General features: G+C 40.7%; 1 long non-coding RNA gene across 3 annotated transcripts in view; it reads right to left on the minus strand.

Moving 5' to 3' along the window:
- LOC111769114 (uncharacterized) overlaps positions 1–27,105 on the minus strand; it is a 50,273-nt gene that overhangs the window by 17,337 nt on the left and 5,831 nt on the right. For 2 of the 3 annotated variants that reach the window (XR_002801889.2, XR_011428884.1), the window contains exons 2-4: positions 25,427–25,513; positions 11,154–11,339; positions 222–983 (exon numbers count right to left, since the gene is read on the minus strand). This is a non-coding gene — a long non-coding RNA (uncharacterized lncRNA). The remainder of the gene's footprint in view (positions 1–221; positions 984–11,153; positions 11,340–25,426; positions 25,514–27,105) is intronic. The other variant, XR_011428883.1, reaches the window with a different exon arrangement.

Here is a 27,105-nt window from a genome sequence, read left to right on the forward strand (position 1 = left end):
GGTTGGGTTCAGCCAATAGACACACTAGTTTATCATTTGTGCTGAGAAAAATTCAAGAACACATGTTTAAATTTTAGGATGTCCAGAAGTTACATAACTTAGCTTTTCCGACCCTTTCCCTTTTTTCCTGGTTTTTGTTAGTGTTTCTCGTTAACACTTACATCTTCAAGGATGTAACTAGATATAGTTAAGAAATTACATTATTTTAAAAAGGTACATACCAAAATCAGTATGGTTATTTTTCATCACATCTTTGATTATTAAATAATGACTTCTCAATTCTGAACTTCTTCTCAGTTATTTGTAGAGCTATGGCTTAACAGTAAATCCAATATTAAAGAATCGTGTGTTATACTACCACAAAATGCATAGTAGGCAGAATAAAAGAGGTGATAGTCTACTCCAATCTTTCCTGGCCAGGCAGATAGTCTCTTTGACCTCACATGTTTAGAAGGTCACAGACAGGCCAGAGCATGTTAAGAGGAATGGGGCCCAAACGATGAAAAAACATGAAACGTGTCATCTGAAGAATGGTAGAAAGTCCTGAGCGTGCTTTACCTAGAAAATAGTTTTAAGGGGAGCAGGAAAAGAGAGCTGGCTTCAGTCTTGTTAGGTGGACATGTTAGAAGGGAATTATGCTTGTTCTGTGTAGTCCTGGGGAGTATAAGAAGGGCTTTGGGGTAATAAATGCAGAGTGATTGTTTTCAGCTCAATATAAGCATCGTTTGTGTCCCAGCTTTGAGCTCAAGCCCAACACACTGCTGGAGTCAGGCCTGTCTGCCGATCTGAAGGGACATGTCCAAGTCTATTTGCAAGACAGACTGAGGATCATCCGGGATACGTTCACTGGAAGTGAAGAGGACAGTGGACACAAAGAGGTCGACTGAAGATCACAGCCTTCTTCAGCAGGGGGCATAATGGACTCTGACAAATGCATGGTGATGTCTCCTGATCCAGCCCCATGAGGGACTCGTGACTGGATCCTAAGAAAGAGAGGTGAGGAGGTAGATGGATGAGTGCCATAAGTAGTAACCAAAAGTATCATTTTCACTAACAATTCCGTAAAACTTTGGAGCAAAGTAGCCCTGCTTTGGAGCCATAATAACTAAAAGTTCTTTCAAGGGGAAAACATTTTTTTCTGTTGACTCATGACAGAGAAAGGGAGCTGGAACAGGACAGGGAACAAACAGAGGCTTCCTCATGGTGACTGAACATGACTCACTGGCCTTGTTTTTGAGCACATATGAGACACCCCCTGAGCGCACCTCACACGCTGGGAGTTGAGGGACCTCTGAGATTAATGGAGTCCTATGCTATCAGATGAGGCATGACAAGCAAAACTCGGGTTCCTTAAAGAAGAGCTCTCGTACCAGTAGGAGGTATCAAAATATGGATCAAGGGGCCGAAAGAACACTCCTTCGGGTGCCAGGGGCCGCACACATGCTCATACCTAACCCAGCACTGCCATAGAGGGGCCTCTTAACAAATATCTGTTGAAGGCAAATTCAACATGTCTCACTGAAAATTTTTCTCTCTCCAAAGTTTGAGGAAGAACAAAAGAGAACTCTTAATCTGTCATTCTGTCATTTTTGACTCAATTCCAATCAACAATGAAGAACTTCTTGGTGAAGCGGAAGCTATATGAACATGCTAAAAAGTTGTGAGTACTCCATGGTGATCTGGCTGACTCTAGGGCTGGGGCTGGGAAATACAGGAAGAGCTCAAAGCATCTTGTGATTCTAAAAAACAGGGAAGTGCTCAAAAAGAAAGGACCAAGCATGTGAAAAAGGCATAGGAGCCTGAAAGAGCAGCCAATGGTCAAGGTTGGAAAAATTTCGTGAACAAATCAAGCAATAGTAATGTAGGATTATAATCCTAATAATAAAATTAATATCCATGAATCCACCCTAATATAAATAAATGGGTAAGAAGAGACAATTCTTTCTTATGAAAAGTTTTCCTAAGATATCACCTCGCATCTATTAGATCGGCTATCAGGCTGTCATCAACAAGGCAGTGACAATAAGTGTTGGTGAGGATGTGGAGGAAAGGGAGCCCATGTGCACTGTTGGTGAGAAGGTAAATTGGTGCAGCCACTATGGAAAACAGCATGGATTTCATCAAAAAATTAAAAATAGAACTACCATATGATCCAGCAATCTCACATCTGGGTATATATCCAAAGGAAAAGAAGACAATACCTGGAAGAGATATCTGCACCCCCCCATGTTTATTGCAACACTATGCACAACAGCCAAGACATGGAAACAAACTAAGTGTACATTGAGGGATGAATAAAGAAAGAAAATGTGAGATAGATAGATATTATATTTACATTATCCAACCATATATGTGTGTGTGTGTATAGATATACTTAATTCAACTGTAAAACAGAAGGAAATCCTGCCTTTTGTAACAACATAGAAGGACCCGGAAAGCATTATGCTAAATGAAATGTCAGACATAGGAAGGCAAATGCTATATGTTCTCACTGACATGTGGACTCTAAGAAAGCTGAACTCATAGAAATAGAGAGTAGACTGGTGGTTGCCAGGAGCTGGGGTAGGGGGTGCATGGGGGCAATGGGGTGATGTTAGTCAAAGGCTACAAACTTTCAGCTATAAAATGAATAAATCCTGGGGAATCTAAGGTACAGCATGGTGAATGTAGTTAACAATACTGTATTATATACCTGAAAGCTAAAAGAGTAAATCTTGAATGTTATTTTCACACACACACAAACATGGTAATTATGTGAGGGGATAGAGGTGTTAACTAAGCTTATCAGGGTAATTATTTTGCAATATATATGGATATCAAATCATCATGTTGTACACCTTAGACTTACATACATTATTTGTCAATAATATCTCAATAAAGCTGAAAAAATTTAGCACACTTTTATCTCCTTAAGTTTGGTTTAAATCAGCCTTTTTTTTAAAAAAAAAAAAGAAGCATTTCAATTAATGAATAGAAAATAACCATTAGAACACCACAGTAATAATTGCTGGAGGCAAAATGCACTGAAGGATGCTAAAATTAGTGGGTGAAAGTTTAAGCAAAAACAGGATGTTTGCACACTCTCAAATTATCTCCCACAAAATATTGAATAAGAAGAAGGGAAAACATAGTAGCTTTGTAGTGGAGATCCTGGAAGCCATCATCCTAGCTAAGTGATGAAGGGTAACACGACTGGTAATACTTATTGACATCATATACTTCCCGATGTGAAGCACCAAGAAGGGCGCATCATGTCTGTGGTATCCTTTGCAACAAAGCATGTCCTCAATGTAATCATGAAAAAACATCAGCTGAGCCCACGTTGATGGGCATCCCACAAAAATAACTGACCAGCACTTTTCAAAAATGTCAAGGTCATAAAAGACAAGGAAAGACTTGTCTTTTAGGAAGACAAGAGGAATTGTCACAAATTAGAAGATACTAAGGAAATGTGGCAACTAAATACAATGCGTGATCCTTAACTGGATCCTGGAATAGAAAAAATGACATTAATGGAAAAACTGATGAAATCCAAATAAATTCTATAATTCAATCAATAGTAATTTAGTTCTAAGGTTAATTTCTTAGTTTTGATATTGTTCTATGGTTACATAAGATGTTAACAAGGAGAAGCTGGTTGAAGGATATATGGTAACTCACTGAACTATTTCTGCAACACTTCTGTAAATCTAAAATGGTCTCGAAACACAGAAGTTTAACAAAGTGTGATGAGCACATCTTGGAATTCCTAGGACAGACAGGAGGACTGGAACACTGAATAAAATCAGCACACACTCACTCATCATTGGGAAAAGAGTTTCCAAAAGTTCAGAGAAAAGACAGACATGATCTCACATCCAGAGATCCTGAAGGGAAAGTGATTCAAGAGAAAAAGTGGACTCTAACAAAAACAACAAAATATATGAGGAACTTCTGAGCCATCCTCCTGCCTCTTCCTTCCCCTCATATCCAACAGCCTCGTGTGCTGTCAATTCCACCTCCTAAATGTCGCTGAGCTTGAGCTCCTCCTCCCTATTACTCCACACTGCACTAGTCAGTACTTTCCTCTTCCTCTTGACTAATGATTTCCCATCCACAAGTTTTCCAACGTCTAACATATCTTAAGTTGATGTCACCAGAATTGCTTTTCTGAAAGAAAAATCTATTTTCCTTCTCTGTTCAAGAACATTCAAGTTTATTCCATTTGGAATAAATCCAAATTCCTTAGCATAACATACAAGGTCCCTCACGATTTAGCCACTCTTTAATTTCAGCCTCATCTCTGTTCACCCCTCTAAGAAGTACTCTACACTCCAGCTGCCGGAATAGTTAAGTTATGAAGCCCAGAATATGTCACCTACTCTGGCTCTGTTCATGTTATTCATTCATGAATAGGAGACCATGTTACCCAGCTTCTCTGTCCTGCAAATTCTTCATCATTTTTGTTCAGACACCATTTCTGTTTCAGACAGACCTCTGATTCTTCACAACCTCCCTGTCCCATTCTACATGCCCCGAAAGCAGAATTAACACTGTCTCTCTGCTCGGCTGCCCCAGGACACTGTGAATACTGTTGATGAGTATACACTGCACTGCATGTGGCTTGTAGCAGATGAGATTGATTCTCTTAATTGGGTATAAGTCCTTCGATGGCAAGGTCCCTGTTTAATTCACCTAGGAATCCCCAGCCCCAACTCAGGACCTGGCACTTAGGGGTCAGTCAACACCCCTGGATCAGTGGAACCAAATTAAAATATAATCAAATCTGATTCCCAGGGGGTGCAAAGGAAGAAGCAGTTAAAGAAACCTATATGGCTATGCATGTTCCTGTCAAACTCAAATTTTAAAATGACATAAAAAAAAACTAGGGAGGAAATAAAACCTTACGAATATGGAAGAACATAAAGGAGTAGTTTAAGCTACAAGTACTCTATTAGAAATTCTAGTAACCAGAATGATCTAGGCTTGAAAAACAAAATGCTATTGACAACAGAAAGGGCCCCATTAGCCACATCAACTTCAAGAAGAATAAGTAACGGGAAAACCCATTGTTTGGGAAAGAGGGGAATAATGTCAAAGATGAAAAGTAGAAAATAAAATTACTCAACTTCTTTTTGCTTACATCTTTTTTCATCAAGGAGAATGATGTTCACTTTAGAAGGGGTAAAAAAATCTTGTTAGCAGGAATGAAACCAGGTTGGTTTATTTGAAAGAAATGATTATCGCTAGATTCAATTATATCCCAGGGTATGAACACAACTTGCTGAGATGAATCATTTCATCAGAGATCTTTAAGAAATTATGAGTTTGTGCAGTGAAAAAATATTGCAGTTAAAAATGGAATGAAAGAGAGACCCATGCATTTCAAGAACCGTGAATCTCAGCTTAATATTAAACTCCAATTTAAATTATGCAATAGTTATTAGACAGATGGTTTGTCAGATATTGCAAAGCTGTGATGTCCAATATTGTAACCACCAGTCACATCTCACTACTTAAATTGAAATTATTTAAAACTTTAAAAAAATAATAATTAGTTCTTGAGTCATACTAGACACATTTTAAGCACTCAAAAGCCACATATAGCTAGGGGCTACCATATTGGAGAGCAAGGATCATAGAACTGTTCCATCATGGCAGAAAGTTCTACTGGACAGTGCTGTTAAAGACAGCAGTAAGCATTAGCAACTGGTATAATGTACAGAGAATGTTATACTGAACTAATAAAATTTCTCTCATTTCATGGGGTCGTTATACTGTAGGAGACAAGGAGTACCTAGATATAGATTATCTTGATTTCAGCAAAACATCCCAAAACATTTCTTATGAAAATCATAGTTGATAAAAATAAGGAAATGTGGACATGATATAATGCAATTAAGCAAACAATTTTCCCCAAAGAATGTTGATTAATGAACTAATAGATTTCGAGGGAAAATGATTTACCAGTTTTCTCCAAAATCTTGTCATTGATCCTTTCTTACTCAATGTATTTATCAATAATTTGCTGGGCAAATAAAAAGAACAGATATCAAGTTTTCAAACAACTAAATAACAGTGAGATTATTTCATAACTTTCTAGAGGACAATTTGCCAAAACATATAAAAACCTTTTATAATTTTACTTACTCTGACTCACAGTTCCACTTCCTCAGGAAATAGTCATGGATGTTTGCAAAGATCTAGCTACATACATGTTAGTCATAGCAAAATATTAGGAAAAATCTCAATGTCAAACAATAGAAGACTAATTAAATAAACCGCAGTACATTTGCATTGACCACCAGTGCATTCCCAGCGCCCCCTACAATACTATGCACTTTGTGAGAATTTAAAACATATATCAATAAAAGTTGAATGAAGCGAGGAAAAAAGAAAATTATAAACCAAACTGCCTGGTATGATCATATATATCATATGTATATGGTATGGTAGTAAACGTATATGTACTGTATGTGTGTATGCAGGGACATACATATGTGCATAGAGAAGAAAAGTAGGCAGAGATATATTAAAATGCTAATAATATTTATCTCTGGTAATGAGTTAGGGAACAGTTTTGTTTTCTTCTTTTAGCTGATCTATACTTTCTAAAAGTTCTGTCATGAATAGATGATCCTTTATCATAAGACCAACATTTTTAATAAGGAGCAATGGATAATATATTGGACAAAAGAACCAATATTCAAAGGAGAGAAAACACATTCAAGAAACTAGAACAATGGACCAAAATTAACAAGAGGAAGATTAATAGGTATATGTAGACAGTCTAACTTTTAAGTTAAAGTCCTCTGGAAAAGTACAATTTGGAGAAGACTAGCCTAACAATAAATTTGATAAAATAAACATACAACTATTAAATGAATTTACTAGCACAGTTTCCAAAAAAGTGAATAGAAACTTAAGTCACAGTAACAGGATATCTTGCCCAGAACAGGGGAGTAATGGCCCCTGTGTACTCTGGGGCGATGCCACCGTATCTGCTCACTGTCTCCTTGTTTCATACAGTGGAGCTTACCCAGAGGTAGGTAACCAGGAAACCGGAGGGACAGGAGATCCTACAACATGAGAAAAAATTGGCGGAATTTATGCTCTTCAGCTTAAAATTGAAAAACCATAGAAACTCCTAGATAGCTGTCTTCACGTACAAAAGAGAGACTAGACAGCATATCAGGTCACCGATGCAGAGAAGTTTCTGGACGTTAGACTTCCTCGTTGTGTAAGGAAAAAGAGCAAGTAAAAATTACACTGAGCTCACAAAAACCTTCACGCAAACGTTTATAGCAGCTTTCTTCCTCATTGCCAAGACTTGGAACCAACCAAGATGTCCTTCAGTAGGTGAACAGATAAATAAATTGTGGTGCATCCAGACAATCACTATTATTCAGGGCTAAAAAGAAATGAGCTATCAAGCCATGAAAAGACATAAAGGAACCTGAAATGCGAATTAATAAGTGAAAGAAGACAATTTGAAAAGGTTATATACGGTTTGATTCCAAATATACGACATTCTGGAAAAGGCAAAACTATGAAGACAGTAAAAAGATCAGGTGTTAGTGGAAAGGGAGGCAGGAATAGGCTAAGCCCAGAGGATTTTTAGGGCAGTGAAAGTATTCTGTATGCTACCATAGTGGTGGACACGGGCCATTATACATCTGTCCAAACCCACAGAATACACATGAAGAGCGAAGCCTAACATAAACTGTGGACTTCAGTGGATAATGATGTGTCAGTGCTGGTTTATCAATTACAGCAGTGTAACACTCTGGTGGGGGATGTTGATAGGGTGGGAGACTGTATGTGTTTTGGGGGAGGGGAGGTGTGGAAACTCTTGTATTTTCTGCTTAATTTTGCTGTGAACCTAAAACTGCTCTAAAAAAAGAAGGCCTATTAATTTTAAAAATAACATCCCAAAATACACTGAACTTCTTTGAGAGGCAGTGATCTGTCTGTTACTGTAAGTAGAGGCTGAGAGAATGACTTTCAGGAACACTGCAGAAGGAATTGCTGAATTGGAAAAAAGATTGTGCTCCTAAGTTCTACATGTCCCCCCAACTCTTCAGTCACTGTCATTTGTTCATTCAACAAGTATTTCTTGAATACTGCCGGGCACTGAATATTTGTGTCCTTCCAAAACTCATATGTTGAAGCCTAAACACTCACTGATGGTGTTCGAAGGCAGGGCATTTGGGAGTAATGAGGTCATAAAAATGGAGCCTCGTGAATGGGATTAGTGCCCTTATAAGGAGACGAAGGGACCAGAGCTCTCTCCACCACAGGAGGAAACCAAGAAGCGAGTCCTCACCAGAACCCATCCTGCTCGCACCCCATCTCGAACTACTCAGCCTCTAAAATTGTGAGAAAAAAATGTGCACTGTTTAAGCCACACAATCTATGATATTCTTGTTATAGCAGCCCAAAGTGACTAAGACAAATCCTTTTTACAGTTATTTTTAAACCTGAAGTTTGCTGTGCCTCTGGGAATATGTGGTGGTGAGCCAGTGGGTACCCAAAGCCACAGTGTAAACGTGGGGCATCCTTCAAGGGCATTGACGGTACTTGAATTTTTAAAATTCAAACAAAGGGATACATTGTTATTTAGAACACAAAATACAAATGAATTTTAAAGACACAATAGCAGAGAACTGTCATGGGTGCCATGAGGTGCTTCTAAATTTGCCCCCAGACCCCACCGAGGCCCAAGGAATACAAATTCACACTACGCTTAGAAAACTTTAGCGGAAAAGTTAGAGAAATACTGACTCACTACGTGCCAAGAACTCCTTGGTCTGCGGGGAGGTGCATGGATGAATAAAGCCCAGCTGGACCTTGAAAGAGCCAGCAGCTGAGAGGGATGACAGGCCCAGCTCTGTTGCAGCAGAAAAATACTCATCTCTGATGGAGGGCGAATATGATTAACTTCCTATCCCACAACAAGCGTGGGTTTCATTCCTAGTTGTGGAAATACAAGCCAACCCTGAGAATATGATTTTATAAATGTCTTAACCTAGTAGCAGTACTCCGGGTCTGCTCTCTAGCGGGCAATTGTATGGCTGACCTTAACTGATACCTCTCAAGGGAAGACGATTTAAACTAAAGCTTGTTTTATCCATGAAAAGTCCATTCTTTATGGCTGCCATGGAAACACACAGATATTCTGATTAATTTCCGTTTACTGTTTCCCCTTTTGAAGTACATTCAGGGTCACACAATGTGTGCAAACAGAGAAAAAGAAAAACAACTTGTTTCCATCATTGAAGAACTTGATATATTTTGTGTATCAACATGAACAGCAAAACTGAAGAAAGGAGAGAGGCAGGATGGAGTGAGCATGTGAATAAGGAAAATGTTAACTAAGTAAAAATAAGTAAATATATCTTGAAAACCACGGAATGTCGTAAAAACTAAAGCATTTCTATTGCTACGTTCGCATTACCAATAAACTGACTCTGGTCACACAGCTATACACTCTGCAGGTCAGCCCACTTCATTCAAGCGTGAAGACAAACTCACAACCTGGAAAGTCAACATCCCTCAGGGGTCTGTCGTTACACTTCCCGTCACAGGTGCACACTGCCTTGAAACCTCTCCTTCAGTTGGCAAAGTCATCGCTCACCCCTCTGCTCCCCCACCTACTAAGCTACTCAGAGAAATGCTTTCCAAATGATGGCAAAATTGAGAGCAAGAAATTAGCCTCCATATAGAGCACTGGGTTACCAGTGGCTCAAAACAGTGCCGGTTTCCAAACTCATTTATTCATTCTTTTGTTTATTTATTCAACAAACACATGTTGGCTTCTACTATGTGCCAGGTACTGTGCTGTGTCCTTCCCCAGCTAGCTCCACTCTAGTCCACTCGTTCTTCCTGAAAACACTTCTTCACATTGCCCCTCAGATAGCCATCTTCAACAACACACCTTACGGGAGAAACCAAGGAAACTTACTGTTTGACTTGCAAAGTCAACAGTTCCAGTGCTGGGGTCTGGTCTGCAACCCCAGAGCTGGGAGGTTGGCTTGGTGGGAGAATGCACCCCAGGCCAAGGCTCAGGAACTAACTCATCAGAAGCCCTCCTTCCAGAAGGCTCTGTTCATTCACACCAACAGAAGTGAGTATATCTATTGCTTACGTCCATTTACAGAACTCTTTCTTTTTCTTGTGAGGAAGATCAGCCCTGAGCTAACATCTGCTGCCAATCTTCCTCTTTTTTGAGCAAGATTGTCACTGAGCTAACGTCTGTGTCAATCTTCCTCTATTTTGTGTGGGATGCTGCCTCAGCGTGGCTTGACAAGCAGTGCTAGGTCCACGCCCAGGATCCAAACCTGTGAACCCAGGCTGCTGAAGCGGAGCATGTAAACTTAACCACTACGCCACCAGGCTGGCCCATACAAAACTCTCTTAAAAGTCAATTTGATAGTGAAACAGAACTTGGCACATCAAAAATCTACTCACCATATTTATGAGATTCCATAGAAAGGTAAATACACAAAATCTAGAGGCTGCACTTGGCATCTCCTCCTTTGACTATGTGAAGTTTATACATTTATTTTATTTAAGTTATGGGGGACATGCATCTGTTTTCTCCCAATGCCGTAGAAGCAGTTAATCTACAGGAAATCCTGGAAGTCAGGACTTCTGCCTAATGAAGAGGGCCAGATGATGAGAAAACTTCTACCACAGGACTTTGGCTTCAAAGGATGATGCAGAAATATGTTTGCATCTATATTCTATTGTTTATGGGTTTGGTTTTGTTTTTCGCTGCTGTTTTTGTTTTTTAGTACCAGAAACTTTCAATTAGGAAAAGTAAGGCTAGTGCTTACAGAATGAGGAAACAAAGAATCAGAGTCCCCAACACATTCGGGGTTAACTGTAAGGACACAGTACTTCTCTCAAGAATGGTCTCCCGGGCAAGCCATGATGAATGCTGTGGGTGCTCCCTCTTTCATGCAGGAATCAGGAAGAGTTCGAGACATGAAAATGCAGAGAGACACAGGAGGCCAACCAGATGCCCTCCAGTCCAAGTCCTACAGGTGTCTTCGGCTCTTTGACTGTTTGGGGGCCTCAACAACTGTCCAGAAGAAGGTGGGATTTGCCTGTTACACAGCAGTGGTAAGATCAGGCCAATCAACAAACAGCAGATACACACAATAGATTACCTGGGTCTCTAGGAAATTGACAGAAACGATGTCAGGAACAGCTCGTGCTCAGAGGTCTGGCAGTCATCTTTTCATTCAATTTTTCATTCACTCCACAAATATTTATTTATCTTTCTCTCAGTGTCTGGAACTGTCCTTTCTAGGCACACAGCAGTGAACAAAATTTTCCTTCGTGAAGTTTACATTCTAATAGAGAAAATCAGGAAGGAAGAGGAAGAAGAAGGAACAATCAGTAGCTATTGGCAAGAGGTCCCAAGGTAGACCACCAAAAGTTCTCTCAGTCCAGCAGATTCCATCCTACCATCCTCCAATTTCCAGTTTTCAGAAAGCCTATCAAATTGGTGGAAGGCTCAAACTGGGTTTTTGAGACAAAAGGCTATTTCCCAGTAGCATCTGAAATTCAAGTTATCATTTGGGAGTGCTCCAATAGGACATCATTGCTAATTTCTGGACTAGCTGATGGTTTGTCTGCGTGCCTCTGTTACCCAGGTTCCTACAAGCAGAGGTGAGCACAGTGGAAAGTGCATGAGCTTATAGCCATCCTGCTGAGGCACTGGGAACTTGGGTGACCTTGTACATGTTACTTAATCTGAGCTTAGTCATATGTAAAATATGGAAAATACCTACCCCATTATATGAAGATAAAATAAGATAATATACAGAACGTCTCTGGTAGAGTGTCTGGAACATGATGGGTACATTTGAAATATGGCTATTAGTAGTTGTTATTGTTATTGTTATTAGGATTTGTCAGTTCCTCCTCAACAGCCTGCCAAATTACAGGCCAAGCAACGCCAAAGATGCATGTGGGGCTGTGTATCCCCAGGGAAGTGAGAGGGAATTATGGAAACCACCTTGCAGGGACCATTGGAACCCACAGGGATGAGTGTATCCAGATATACCTACGGGAAGACCTACATGGTTTTTAATGACCTGCCCAAGATTGCACAATGTCGCAAGCTCCTTCCCAAAGTGACTCAGAAGTAAGCCTTGGGAGTTTATTTGTAGCCCTCTTGTATGGGCATTAAATCTATAAAAATATTGTATGACTCCTCAAAGTGGTGCAAGACCCCTAGCAAGCTGAGTTAATCTAAAAAGTGCCAAAACCATCCCAGTTGCCCCAAAGAATCCCCTGGTGATTGGCCAACATACAGGGAGTGCCATAGACAGACAGCAGCCCCCACAGCACAAGTCTTCTGGGGTGGGATGAGGTGGAGCGAGATGTAAATGCAGGTGAATAGAAAGAGAAGGAAAATAAACCAAAGTGTGCCAAGGCTCTGGTACTTAAGAGCATCAGGGACCTAGGATACCTCTGTCATCACCCTCTCGTATCAAAAGACACACGTATGGTGTTGGGGAGCATAGAGGAGAGGAGGTTACCTTTCTAAATGCACATCACAAGGCAGTGGGGAAAATGCTTGTAGTTTTGTTAAAAATAGAATAGTCAAAGCAGAGAAGAGCCAAGGAGGTAGCAAAATGGCAAGCAGATGAGACACACTTCGATCAAGGCCTATAAAGGGTGTTCCCAGGGAAAGCTTGTGAGGAAGCTCAGGCTTCCAGGGAGGCAGGAAGAATCGCCAGATTCTCACCCTTGGTGAGGCTACTCAGTGACACAAGGTAAAGAGAGAGCAGCCATCTTGGATTTTATGAGAAAACGTGCCAACTGCCTGAACGGCAGCAAAATTGTCACTCATGCCTTTGTAGAACATACAAGTGAGAATGCTGTGAGAAATCTAAAACCTTGTCAACACAAGTGAAAGCTCTGGGAATGAAAGAACCTCTGCTTTCCCCGAGATAAACCTCAAGGCTCGATGAGCCACATGTACTTTTTCACTACCAGGTTAAGGCAGATGGGCAAAACAAGTTGATCATTACAGCCTGTCAGAGCAAACCCATAAAACGACAATGTCTGGAGTGTTAGCCTCTAGACCCTGGCTTGAGTGGGTGCAAGTCAGAGAAGCAGACTGATTTTTCCCTGCCCTTCTGGGCTGGATGGAGCCGATGGCAGCTGTGGGAGTCTAAGAAAGAAGGAAAGCTATGATGTGTGGGAACTGGTGGCTGCTCATGGGACGGTATGAGGGTTGAGATGGGCCTCCTGTGTGATTCAGGCATGCCTGATTAGGTTTAGGAAACTGAAGACAGGCTGATAGAAGCTATTTCTTGTGTGTCTGAGAAGCCTCTCAGGAGAGTATTCACATTGAAGAAGGAGCCATGCATAACGAGCCTAATCACAATGTTGGTTGTATGAAGGGATGGGTGGGAGAGGGCGAGACCAACATGGTGGCTGTTACTCTATGTCTCCCGTTGGACTCATATCTGAGGACTAGAGAAGAGGGAGCTGTGAATAAAAGTTTGAAAAGGCGGTTTAAACTCAGGAAGACCTCATCACAGTTCTGAGGCCTCGTTCCCGGAGCGTGACACAGCAGGAAAAAGATTTCTCTCCCCACTGTCACTGCCTGCGCCACTCCACAGCAGTGGCTTCTCAAGGATCCCAGGATCCATTAGTGCCTGGAGGACATGGAAGGATCCACAGGGGTGACCTTTAATAGTTAAGCGGTTTGTGAGCACATGACACAATCTCTGTTGGCAAAAAACACATTCAGGGGCACAATGTATGGAACTGAGTTTCTGTGAGAACAGAGGGGCCAGGGCCTGTATAACTGGTGTTATTCCTGTTATAACAGAACAAGATCATGCTCTAGTTAATCATGTGGGCTCAGGAATCCAATGGCCTGGCCTCAAACTAGGCTCCACACTAACTGGCTGTGTGACAGTGTGCAAACCATTCGCTAACATCTCTCAGTCTCAATTTGCACATCTGTAAAATGGGGATAATCGTAGGCCCTAAGTCATGGAATTGTTATGAGGATTAAATAATGAAGACCTTGGAAGGGTTTCTGACATAAAAAATGCTCAACAAACTCTAGGTTTTTTTCTTGTTGTTTTTTGACTGATATGTGTACCCACTGACTGGTGACATCTAAGAAAATATATGAAAGAAATAACTTCTTCAGCAAAAACAGAAAAGATTTCTATCACTAATCCACTTCCACAATCAGACTTGAGGGAGCTTCTGGGACCTCACTGATGCCTACACAGGTACTTCCTGTTCTAAAAATCACTTGAAGAAGCTTACAGTGAGATATATGATATATAAAATATTACTTTAAATAGATTTAAATAAACAAGGATGGGAACATAAAATGGAACCAAGATAGAGCTAATAAAGCATACACACTTAGTAGCAGAGCTATATAACAGCAAGCTTAAAGGTCTTCAAAAGAGATAGGATCCTGTTTTGGTGTGCCCTCATCTCGCAGGGATGGAACTCTGCCAGTTGGAAACTGTTGGATTGGTAAAACCAGGTGGCAATTTGGCAAACACAAAATGATGCTCTCTTAAATCTGAAATAGGCAATATTATTTTAAATTTTTAAAGAAAAAAGTATTTAAAACATTAAGCTTAATTTGCCTCTTTCTGGAGCATGTGATCATTCAGGCTCAGGGATATGGAAGAGATGGGAAGAGATGGGATAGTGAGGAAATGCAAATTCTGACTGCATTTAATGTAGAATGTAGTTTTATGCACATTGCCCAAAGGATCTGAATTCAAGATTCAAATCCAATGCTGTCACAAAGTGCTTGGGAAGAGATTTGCAACTGAGCACTTTAATAGCCACGGCTGACCCTCTCTCAGTCCGCCCATTCAACCAGACTTCCATCCTCGACCTCCCAGAATGTATATGAGGGACAGACACAGGACGCATCGTCCCTACTGTCACCCCCAAACACATCCCACCCTGAGTTTCTCTACCCCCACGGCAGCTCCATTCTCTCAGACTCAAGAGTCCTGAAGCCTAAGTCAACTGTGACTCCTCCCTCTGCCTTCTCTCCTCTGTCTCCTTCTTCTTATACATCCGATCAGTAGCCACACCACGTGCCTTCTGTCCCAGCTTTGTTTCTTGCATGAATCTCCTATTTTCTCTCATAACTCCTCACCTGGGTTACTGAAAGTCCCATCCGAGTGTCTCTGGCTTCTATTCCATCCTCCACATGACTCACGTTATGCATTGTGACCATAGTGATCTAGAACCTTAGCTTTTTTAGGAAGCAAGTGAATTTCCTTTCCATCTTTCTTATATCAGAAAAGGGAGTAGCTATTCATTGATTTACAAATTTAAAAACCTTGACTTGCTCAGTGTGACCCCGAAAGAACTACAAATAGTGCACATCTCCTAACACCCTACCCTTGATCTTCAGCAGTTCAGTGTTTTCGTGGCCCTAAATCTCTTTGGATGGCCTTAAGGAAACCCCAGCAAGGAGCCAACACAAGATGAGTAATGGTATAGTGACTCAGACAGGAACAAGATGTCTCTGAATGAAAGAAAACAGTGTACTCCAACCACAGGAAGCCGGAAGCGGAAACCACCATGAGAGCCAAAAGTCAGTCTTGAAGTAGCACACCTGCCAACTACCAAAAACTGTCCTCAGGTTGGAAATGAATTAAACCAATGGCTGTCCTCTCAGTAAAAACTCCGGTGTCCAAAGTATGCTGTCTTCTCCTATCCCTTAAATAAGACTTCCTTTTGAGGTATACTGTTTAAACAACTCTGGGGCAGGAATTTCCTAAACTTCTCTTTTGCTGTGTGAGAGGACTAGCCACCCATTGAGGGAGAGTCTGTCAATTCCCTTTTTTTTTTCAGCTCTTGGGATGCAGCTATGGCACATACTGCTGGCTTCCCACCTAATATCCATTTCTCTTCTCGCTTATTAACAGAATCCACATTAGAGGGTATACTAATGTTCCCTGATAAAATTTATATTTCCCAGCTTTCCTTACAGGTAATTGTAGCCATGGAACATAGTTCTGGTCGATAAAATGTAAGTTGAGGGGCCGGCCTGGTGGCGCAACGGTTAAGTGCCCACATTCTGCTTCAGCAGCCCGACGTTCACTGGTTCGGATATCCTGGATGCAGACATGGCACTGCTTGTCAAGCCATGCTGTGGCAAGCGTCCCACATATAAAGTAGAGGAAGATGGGCACAGATGTTAGCTCAGGGCCAGTCTTCCTCAGCAAAAACAGGAGGATTGACAGATGTTAGCTCAGGGTTAATCTTCCAAAAAAAAAAAAAATGTAAGTTGAAGTCATTGGGTGGGGCTTCTAGAAAAATCCTTAAAAGACTCAGCTGGCATGCACCTTTTTGCTTTTTCCCATTTTTCCTTTCCCCTCCCTGGAATGTGGATACGAACGCTGAAAAGGCAGCTACAGCCATCATTTTGCAGCCATGAAAGAAAGACAAGAGAATCATAAAGACTTCAGTCCCAACAGCCTCAAGCTGTTGAGCCAACACCACCACCACCATCCATCTCTGGGTTTCTTGTTACATGAGAAAACAAACCACTCTTTAGTTAATTACTAACATTCATGTTTACTATTAAATGCGCCTGACTTTTTAAAAAACTGATGTAGTAGTTTAAATGGGAAATAACAGAAGTAACTAATATGCAGTCCATGATCTACCATGCATCTTTCCCTTTGTGTACGTGGTATGTATGAACGTGGTGTATACACACATGCACAAGTATGCTTCGTTAAATCTCAGATGTTATTATGGGCTGAATGTTGTCATCTCAAAATTCATATGTTGAAGCCCTACTTCCCAATTCTACGGTATTTGGAGATGAAGCCTTGGGGAGATAATTAGGTTAGAAGAAATCATGAGGGTGGGGCCCTCATGATGGGATTAATGCTCTTATAAGAAGAGACATTAGAGAGCTTGCTCTCTCCCTCTCCATGAGCACACAAAGAAGAGGTGATGTGAGCGCATAGTGACCTACAAGTCAAGAGAAGAGACCTCAGAATGAAACCTACCTGGCCAGACCCTGACCCCGGATGTCTAACCTCCAGAATTATGAGAAATAAATTTCTGTTGTTTCAGCCACTCAGTCTATGATATTTTGTTTGGCATCTGAGCTAAGACAGATGATTTCTGCATCCTTAACATGATCAGATACTATTTCTCTGGCCCCATCTCCACACAGCAACAATATCGACCTCAGCATAATTAATCTATCCTTCTGAGTCTTTTTGATGTGGATCTATGCAAATCAACGGGATCAACAATGTGACAAAACACATTAGACTTCAAAATATTTACATTAACTATATTGAACACTGCTAGTATTTGCCATCCCCTCACTGGATGCAGGACCCAGGGGAATGTAGTTCCTGTTTTCTTGATTAATTTTCTTGAGAAAACCTACTTATACAACTTCTGCCCTTTTTATCCTCAGAGATTGGGGTGGATTAGTTGGCTGTGGGTGAAAAGGTGGGAGACAGGCTGTGAAACCGCCATACCTTAATTTCTGTCTCATCACATGAACTATTTTATATATTTTCTAAATGCATTTTATATGAACTACCAATTTTCAACCCAATTTAATTTAATCAATTTAATAATTGACACCTGTTTAATAACTTCTTAAAGCTACCATACCCTTTCCCAAATCAAAATTTTTATTTTGATAATAAGCACTATCACTCGGAACTCTCCTACCTTAAAATTACCGTCAAAATTCAGATTTGGCAAACCCTTTCAAAATACATGAACAGTACTCCTCAAAATTGTGAAGGTCATTAAAAACAAGATAAGTTTGATAAGCCGTTACAGCCAAGAGGAAACTAAGGAGACATAGCAACTAAATGCAATGTGGGGTTCTGGATGGGATCCTGGACAGAAAAAGGACATTAGAAAAAGTTAAGGAAGTCTGACCAAACTATGGGGATTATAATAATATAATATATAACATATAATATTTTAATATAATAATAATGTATTGATATTGGCTAATTAACTATAACAAATGCACTGTACTAAATTAAGATGCTAATAACCGGGGAAATTGAATGTGGCACTTTCTGTACTATCTTCCAAAATTTTTTTCTTTCAATCTAAAACAGTCCTAGACAATAAAATCTATTTTTAAAAATTCTACATATGGTGAGATTACAACTCTGTTTTTAAAAGAAAAAGGAAAACAGCTCTCTTCATTACTAAGTATATAAATAAAAGCTACCAACACGTCAACAGTGAATGTGTTTGGGTAGTAGGACCTAGGTGATTGTTCTCCTTTCCCCAATATTTTTTCTATATTTTCCAAATTATCCAGCATGAACATTTATTACTTTTATAATGCAAAAATACAAGCCTAGAGACGTTAAATAACATAACTGAAGCTGCAGAGAAGTTGGTAGGATACAGAGTTGGATGTGAATCTAAGATGTTCAACTCTAAGTCATGAGTTCGTTCCATTATCTTGGGCAAATTTATTTAACTCTGAATCCAGCTTTCCCCACCATAAAATGGGAAGATCAGGATGACCTATTTTGTGCAGTTACTGTGAAGATTAGATACAACATTTATAAATCCCTTAGAGTAGAGCTGGGCAAAGAGTAAGTGCTCAATACATGTAGCTGCTATTATTGATCATGATGGGGATGATGGTGCCCGGAACTGCATAACTGCCCCTAAACTCGCTATATCCGGCAGTGGAAATGATTCTCTGGTAGACGGTTAGTGATGGTCTTATTTTGTGCTCTGTAATAAGTGAAATTAGCATTACCAAGAAGCATAATTCTCCCCTGAGAGCGATAATGTACATGTGCGGAGTATCTGTCTTCCTAAAAAACCATAAAAAGCCACAGATGACACTAGCTGGAACCTAAGTGGCCTATGATGTTATTGTTTACTTACCAAAGGACTTGAAGGAAATAATTGTACCCTAATAGGACTCAATAATAAAAATCATTTGGTTTCCATATTAAAAAATTCAAGTAAGAGAGAGTGGTTAAAACCTGGATTTTTGGAGTGGGACCTGGAGTCAGCACACCTTCAACACTGTTACATTCTAAGAGCTCAAGCAAGTTCTTACCTCTTTGATCATAACACTATACGAGATTACTGGTGGCAGGGGAGGGGGAAGTTAGATGAACACATATCTTTAAAGGGTTTAGGGGCTGGCCCCATGGCTGAGTCATTAAGTTTGTGCGCTCCGCTTCGGCGGCCTAGGGTTCCGCCAGTTCAGATCCTGGGCGCGAACCTAGCCCTGGTCAACAGGCCATGCTGAGGCGGCGTGCCACATAGCAGAACTAGAAGGATCTACAACTAGAATATATAACTACGTACTGGGGGGCTTTACGGAGAAGAAGAAAAAAATATATTGGCAACAGATGTTAGCTCAGGGCCAATCTTTAAAAAAGTTTTAAAAAAATAAAGAGTTTAATGTGCACAAGAAACCCAACGAATGGCACTAGTATTATGCATTAGATTTTGAATGACTTGTTAAACTCATAATATACTGAGCTTCCCAACACCCCATCTTCCCTACTTGCTATTCCAACTTTAGCTCAAATCAGTGGAAACCAGTGATCCTGTGGTCAAGTTCCCAGAGAGCAGCCTCATTGAAATGACCAAGCAAATGTAATCTCAGCCAAGGACAGGTTCTCAATGACAATAAGACTGAAGACACTTAAAATTAAATTAACTGCTCCTATTGGACACATCAATCTCCAAAGACTAAAGCAATAGCTTCTTAATTATTATACACAGATCCTGGTGGAATCAGGTTGAGTCAACAAATGTGTTCTACTGCTTGTTTAGCTATATCTAAAAATTATGGGAAATTGGAAAGTAATACCTCTTGAGATAATGAAAGACAACCATGAAACTACCAACTGAAATGCATTAAAATTTAAGAAAGTGAATTATCCAAGTTGAAAAATGGTTTAAATTCAAAATCACGTAGATGGATAAAAAGGATCAGCCCCTAGAGACAATACCTCTACCACACTTGCTATCCTGCTCTTGTAGCTGAAGAAAGTGACCTATGTTTTCAGTTACTGGCATCAAGGGAGCTCTCTGGGATCTCTGGCAATATTTATTTAAGGAGTTTTCAAAAGGAATATTACATCTGGGCTGGAAGTGCTGATGAGAAAATTAAACTGTAGCCCTGTATTTAAGCACACAGAGTAAGGCACTGTATCTAAATCAAGCCTTCCTGCCATATGCAGAAGCACAGTAGTTGTCACCAAACCACAGAGGTCCCAGTTGGTAAAAACAAAAATAACTTCGTATGTACTCCTCCCTTCTCTAGGGCTTCAACCTCTTTATTAAACGGGGTTCTCACACTTCCAATTACAACACAGTGAATTGATTGTGCAACAGCATCCCTAACATTGAAGTCAGCCTAACTTTGTTTTTGCTTCTAGAGGGTGTGTTTGTTTTTTCATCCCAACCCAGAACAATACATGCTTGCCTTGAGTTTTACCCTCTGAATGCAGATTACTCACTTTCTTCTTAAATTTGTAGACTCAAAGAAGGGAATGAAATTATTTAGAATATCTTCAGGTCAAACTTTTGAGTATCTTAATTTGGAAGGTTGTTTTAGTATTGGATTATTTTGTAACCACTTATCAAACAATGGTTAAAACTCTAGGTCCCAAGAGGCATATTTGAATCTTCAAGTCTTTTTGGATGTCTTCTTTGCAAATAACTTGAATTAAGATTTTAAACTTAAATTTATATGTGGGAATGAGACATAGCATGTCTATGGGGGAAGGAAATGGCTACTCTTAGTACAATTTTCAAATAGATTTTAGTGGTGTTCTCTGTCTTGACTCACAGGAGCACAGGGAAAATATTTCACTCATCCTTTTGCACTTCATGGCTGTATCTGGTCTGCTCTTTAAAGTAGGGTATGAAAGATTAAAATAAATACACATTGTTTTCTGTCGAAACCAATGATAGAGGTATCACTTCCAACCAAAATTTACAAACAGAAGTGTCAATTACCTTAATAGAAGGAAGGATATTTACAGATGTTTCATAATACTAATCCCTTGGACTCTGCTCTACAAACAGACTTGATTTACCAGGCAATTTAACTTCAGGAGCAGCTACATAATTTGTGGGACTCAGTCAGAATAAAAATGAGAGACCAGCCCCCTTGGTCAAAAATTATTAAGAATTTCACTATGGTGACAGCAGAGCATTAACCAAGCATGAGGCCCTTTGAGTACAGGGCTCTATGCAGTTGCACAGTTCACACACCCATGAAGCCAACCCTGGGTCACATCCATCCTGTCAAAATTATCTGCATTATGCTGGTGACTATCTAGATAATGTGCTTGGGGGCTTACTATGCGTAAGGAAAGCTGAGGTGCCGTGCTTTGTCTTTGAAAGCCCTCAGCCAGAGGATATAGACGCTGTGCCATGTCCAATACTATAACCCAGATACTTTAAAAGCAACAAAGTTGATGGATGCATCAGGATGTAGAGATCAGATGCTACCACACCCCACGATCTCTTTCTACACGCTTTCATATTTGCCAAGAACCCTCACATATCATCCTCTTTGCCAAGTCCCTCTCGGTCTCCGCCTCGAATTAGCATCTGGATACAAATATGACTTTACACGGTATCTATGTACAAATAGTCCTGTCAGGCCAAAATCACAAGAAAATTCCACATGTTGATGACACTGATCACTCTCTCTTCAGTGAAAGAATATCCAGTCTTCTTGGATTTGAACACAAAGAGGGAAAGGTCTAGTTTTTGGCTGTTGTTCCTTGTTCTTTTGTTTTTGATTTTTATACTTAATGAGACCGTAGGGAATTGTGTAGCAATGAGGTAATCCTAGTGAATGTATCAGCAAGTGCTTTGGCTACGAGAGTTCCTACTGGAAAGCAATTCCATACAAAGGAAAGCATAATGTTGACATAAAAAGAAATGAACAGGGGAAGATGAAGGATAGGCTAGGAGTGTTTCCCAGGGTAAAATCAATGAGAAGGCTAGAGAGAACACTGTGGGCATCCATAGTTTGGGGATGTGGCTTGATGAAGCTGTGGATAAACCAGGGGAGCGTTGTTTTGCCATAAGCCTATGAGAAAACTCAGGCTCAAGAACAGATTCTTAAAATTACAAAGAGTTCTTGAATGTTTAAAAGATGATTAACCTGAATCATAAAGAGAGAAATGCAAATAAAAATTGCATTGAAATACCATATCTAAGCTAATAGATTAGCATGAATTCAAGAGTTTGATGCCACATTCTGATGGTGAGGCTGTGGAGAAACAGGCACTTTCATACATTCCTAGCGGAAGGGTCAGGTAGTGCAATGCCTATGGAGGGCAATTTGACAATAGCTATCAAATTTACGAAGGGTGTACACCCTTTGACCTAGCAATCCCACTTTTAGGAATTTATTCTCAGTTTTATTTGCACACATTAGAAATGACATATGCACAAGATTATTTATCACAACATAGTTATAATAGAAAAAGATAAGCAATCCATACAGCTATCATTAGCAGATTAGCCAAAAACATTAAACTATATCAATAAAATGGAATGCTAACCAGCTGTACAAGAATGAAGGCATATTCTATCTATAGAAAAGGTAGATTTTTAGGTACAGAGGATACATACAATGTGCTCCTGTCGTATTAAGAACAAGGGGGACAACATATTTGTTATCAGACTGGCTGCAAGAAGAATTTCTGGAAGAAGACCCAAAAAGACTAATAAAAATAGTTACCTATGGGAAGGGGTGGAGATCAAACAGAAGACAGGAGTGGGAGCAAGAAGCCTGACTGTATATGTGTGGGTACCATTTAGATTTTAAGGCCTATGAACATATTGTCTTTATTAAAAATTAGAAATTTAAATAAATAAATGCATGACCAAAAAGAAGAGAAAGATTAAAATACAATAATATAATAAGGTCTAACTTTTCTGTGCACAGAAGAAACTGAAGCCAAGAGAAATGAAATAGCCTGAAATCCCAAGGCAGTTCGTGGCAGAGCCTGCACTGGAAGCATGGAGAGTTGGACCACTCTGCTAAAATAAGACACGGCAACACCTTCATATCCATGTGGTCACAGGTGGCAGGGTGGCCAGTGACACTGAAATCTATAAATTTGATATGCCGTAGCTGTCAACATTTCCCATCTCTGAAGTTACTAACATTGGAGTAAATTTTATGTCTTCATAGTATTTAACTTCTAATTGAAATTGCCAAGATATGTGTTACCAACATTTTTGATAAGAAATAAGATTGCTAAGGACATGGAATATATCAGACAAAAAGTCTCATGAATGAAAAACAAAAACAAAGCCAGAAGGTCAGTACTGGGGAACTGGGGTACCAAAGTCAGTTTGGAAGCAGTCAGGGCCTGTGTCCAGACTTGGAGAAGGTTCCCCATCGTCAACCATGCTGCTGGGATGGGGTTGGGAAGGGCCCACAAGAGTAGGGTTTGCATTTGGTGGTGACTTTCATCGACATTCCACACTTGGTTCTCTGCTCTCCTCCCTCCTTCCCCCACCTTTACTCATATCCTGATATTATTCATGTAAGAGTATCTTTCTTCTGCTACAGTCAGTTCCTGGAAGGTCAGCGGTGATGTCTTCCTCACTTCCAGGTGGCCCACTGTGCCCCGTGCCCAGCCAGTACCTTGACCATACTAGGCTCCTAGATTCCTAGAACATTAGAAGCAGAAGGGGTTTTAGAAATATCTAGTCCAATTTTTTTGAAATTTTTTTAAAAATAATAAATCCCTTTTCAAATGAAAACTATACAGACCCCTCAAAATGTATAAAACAGATTAAACCAACAGAGATGCTTTGGTTGAAGAGCGAGCAAGCGAGGGAAAGAGAGATGAAGGTCGTTTTGCAATAGATGCCCGCCGCTCCCCTTGTGAAGCCCCACGGCACCTCAGGGGACGCCGTCTGGAAACTGCTGATGCAGCACAATCCCTTCATTTTCTAATGGAGGCATTCCATAAAGGTTTTTCACCCTGAATTCCCATCCAAGGCAGGACTAGGGAGCTGCAACAGTCGGGGTCACCGTGTTGCACTTACCTGGGGGGTATTGGTCCTATCTAGGTGAATAGAGTGATGAATGGAAAGAACAGAATCTGTGGAGGTTCCAGAAACACACACCCTCTTCTTTCCTAGTGTATGTGTTGGGAGGAGACCCACCTTAGGGACGGGAAACAATACACATTCTGTCTGGTCCTGCTCAGTTTATAACCCTTCTAGAACAAGTTAGGCACTTCCCTCTCAGAGGAAAGGGCTGGGGCAGGGAGAGCATCGAGGGCCTGGGCACCCAGCCTACTTCAGCAAGGGCTGTTCACAGGTCGCTCCTTATCCACCAGATCCGTGTAAGAGCCCGTGTAAGGGCTATTCTGAAAGACTTGTTTAAGATTGTTTGAGATGGATGCGGATCCACAGACAAATGGAAAGCTAATCTCTTACTGTAGTGTGTGCTACTGATGCACCTGGCCATGTTTGGAAGGGGCAGACAGATTAATAATAAAGAAATGAAACCTTTCAAAGACGGACAGGTCCTCTGAAGAAAATAAAACAGAAGGATGGTGTTTTAGACCAGATGGGGTAATTACCTTGCAATAATAAACAACCCCCAAAATCTCAGTGTCCTAAGGCAAGACAGTTGGAGTTTTTCTTTTATGCATGCCCCATACCCCATGCCTCAGCGGGGCTCTGCTCTGTGTTCTCACCCCTGGGTACCACCAAGGCTGATGAGACTGCACCATCACATCACTTTCATCTATGCCCCGTTGGCCAAAACTTGTACCACAATCCTGCCTGACTACAAGGTGTGAGGCAAGTATGATCTTCTCACGTGTCCCAGAGGAGAGGAGGACCACGGATGAGAGCAGCAGACTGGGGCGGGGAGCACCAGGCTCACCAGGGCCATCTGGCAAAGGCATTCGAGGGAGACCTGCTGGATGAGAATGACCCGCCAGAGGAACAGAGTAGGGAAGGCATCTCAGGCAGAGGGAATGGCAAATGCTGATGGCCCTCAGGCCAAAGCAAGTGGACGCAGAAACGCAGGAAGGCCAGTGTGCCTCGAGCACCGTGCGTGAGGAGAGAGTGGCAGGCGGTGAGCTCAGTGAAGCCACAGATGAGAAGCCTTGAAGAGCGTAATAAAGGATTTCAATTTTATCCAAAGCATGACCCAAACTCAAGTTGGCTAACGTTTCCTCTTTTTAACAAAAAAAAAACAAAAAGCCATCCTTACATTACTCTGAAAAGAAAAATTCACATTTTTCTTTTCAGAGTTTTCCATTTCTCAGACTACCTTCTTCTGCGCCTCTACCTTCTTCATAGTCACCTCAGGTTCACCTTCTTCTAAGCACTTGAAATACCACAGAACATCGTGACAGCCTTTGCAGTGTTTCCTGGAACTCTTTACCTCAGTTCTGCGTTTTCTCAGGCCTGCTTCGGGGTCTTGATCAGCACCCAGATCTGTGCTCTTAGCTGCTGACAGAACACACATTCTCTGAAAAGGCAAAAAACAAGGAAGTCACCGTTCCGAGAAGAAAAAAGAAGAAACTTTATTTTCACAGCAGAGAAATATCTCTTCTCTATCAGAGCCTAGTATTTTTAGAACTGAACCAAATATAGAAAGCTTTTTACTCCCTAAAGAAATAATCTAGAGTGATGGATGTTCTGGAGTGTATTGAGTTTCCAGAGGTGCTTTCCAAAGGAGGAGATCTTGAGATCTTTATCTTCCACACCATTTATGTTTGATGGAAACCTCTTCAAGTCCAAAACATTTCCTGCTCTTCCTGCTATTAAAAGGATAAACATTTAAGAAAAGCAGGAAAATCTCTCTGAGCCTCAGGTTTCTCATCTATAAAATAGGCATGATTAGTAACAGAGCAAAGCCAGTTGTTGAGATAACAGAGTTGATGCTGAGTGGCCTCACCCTCCTTCCCACTTCTGGCCGTGAGTGCTGCCTCACGAGGGCACCAGGTACTTCTCAGTGGGCCAGTGGAGAACTGAACTCAGCGCTATGGCCTGCATAACAGGTTCTCCAGGCTGCTTGGCGAAGGCCAACATGAATAACCAGTGACTATTGTGTGAAATTGGGCTGAGCAGCTGACCTGGTTAGAACATAGTGCTAAATAGCAATATTTTCGTTCAGGCAACTCCTCCAGGAGGTCCCGAATACCTGTCCTAGAGTGGAGTATAATCTCTACATAGGCAAACTTTTCAGTCAGGTAATCTGATATCCAATCACAGCCCAGTGACTTCCTGGCTGTTAATCAATCTGTCTAGGCTTCATCTTCCCTAGTTTGAAAATGAGGGTAATGGGGCTGGTTTCCTCAGGTTATTGTGAGCATTATGATATATTTCATATCAATCTGTCAGCATGATACATGATCCACAGTCTCAGTAAACATTAACTTTCATCACCGTCACCATCAACATTGAAGAGTGGAGAGTCACTACTTAAAAATCTCCCATGTGGACTTCATCAGACTAAAGAGCTTCTTCAAGGCAAGGGAAAACAGAATTGAAACAAAAAAACAACCCACTAATTGGGAAAAAATATTTACAAGTTATTTATCTGACAAAGGGTTAATCTCCATAATATATAAAGAACTCACACAGCTCAACAACAAAAAATCAAACAACCCGATCAAAAAATGGGCAGAGGACATGAACAGACATTTCTCCAAAGAATATATACGGATGGCCAATAGGCACATGAAAAGATGCTCATCATCACTAATCATTAGGGAAATGCAAATCAAAACTGCACTAAGATATCACCTTATACCTGTTAAAATGGCAAAAATATCCAAAACAAAAAGTGACAAATGTTGGAGAGGTTGTGGAGAAAAAGGAACCCTCATACACTGTTGGTGGGAATGCAAACTGGTGCAGCCACTATGGAAAACAGCCTGGATATTTCTCAAAAAATTAAAAATAGAAATACCTTATGACCCAGCCATCCCACTACTGGGTATCTATCCAAAGAACTTGAAATCAGCAATTCCAAAAGTCCCATGCACCCCTATGTTCATTGCAGCATTATTTACAATAGCCAAGATGTGGAAGCAACCTAAGTGCCCATTGACACAT

The sequence above is a fragment of the Equus caballus genome, chromosome 19 (assembly GCF_041296265.1).
Source record: "Equus caballus isolate H_3958 breed thoroughbred chromosome 19, TB-T2T, whole genome shotgun sequence".
Classification (NCBI taxonomy): domain Eukaryota; kingdom Metazoa; phylum Chordata; class Mammalia; order Perissodactyla; family Equidae; genus Equus; species Equus caballus.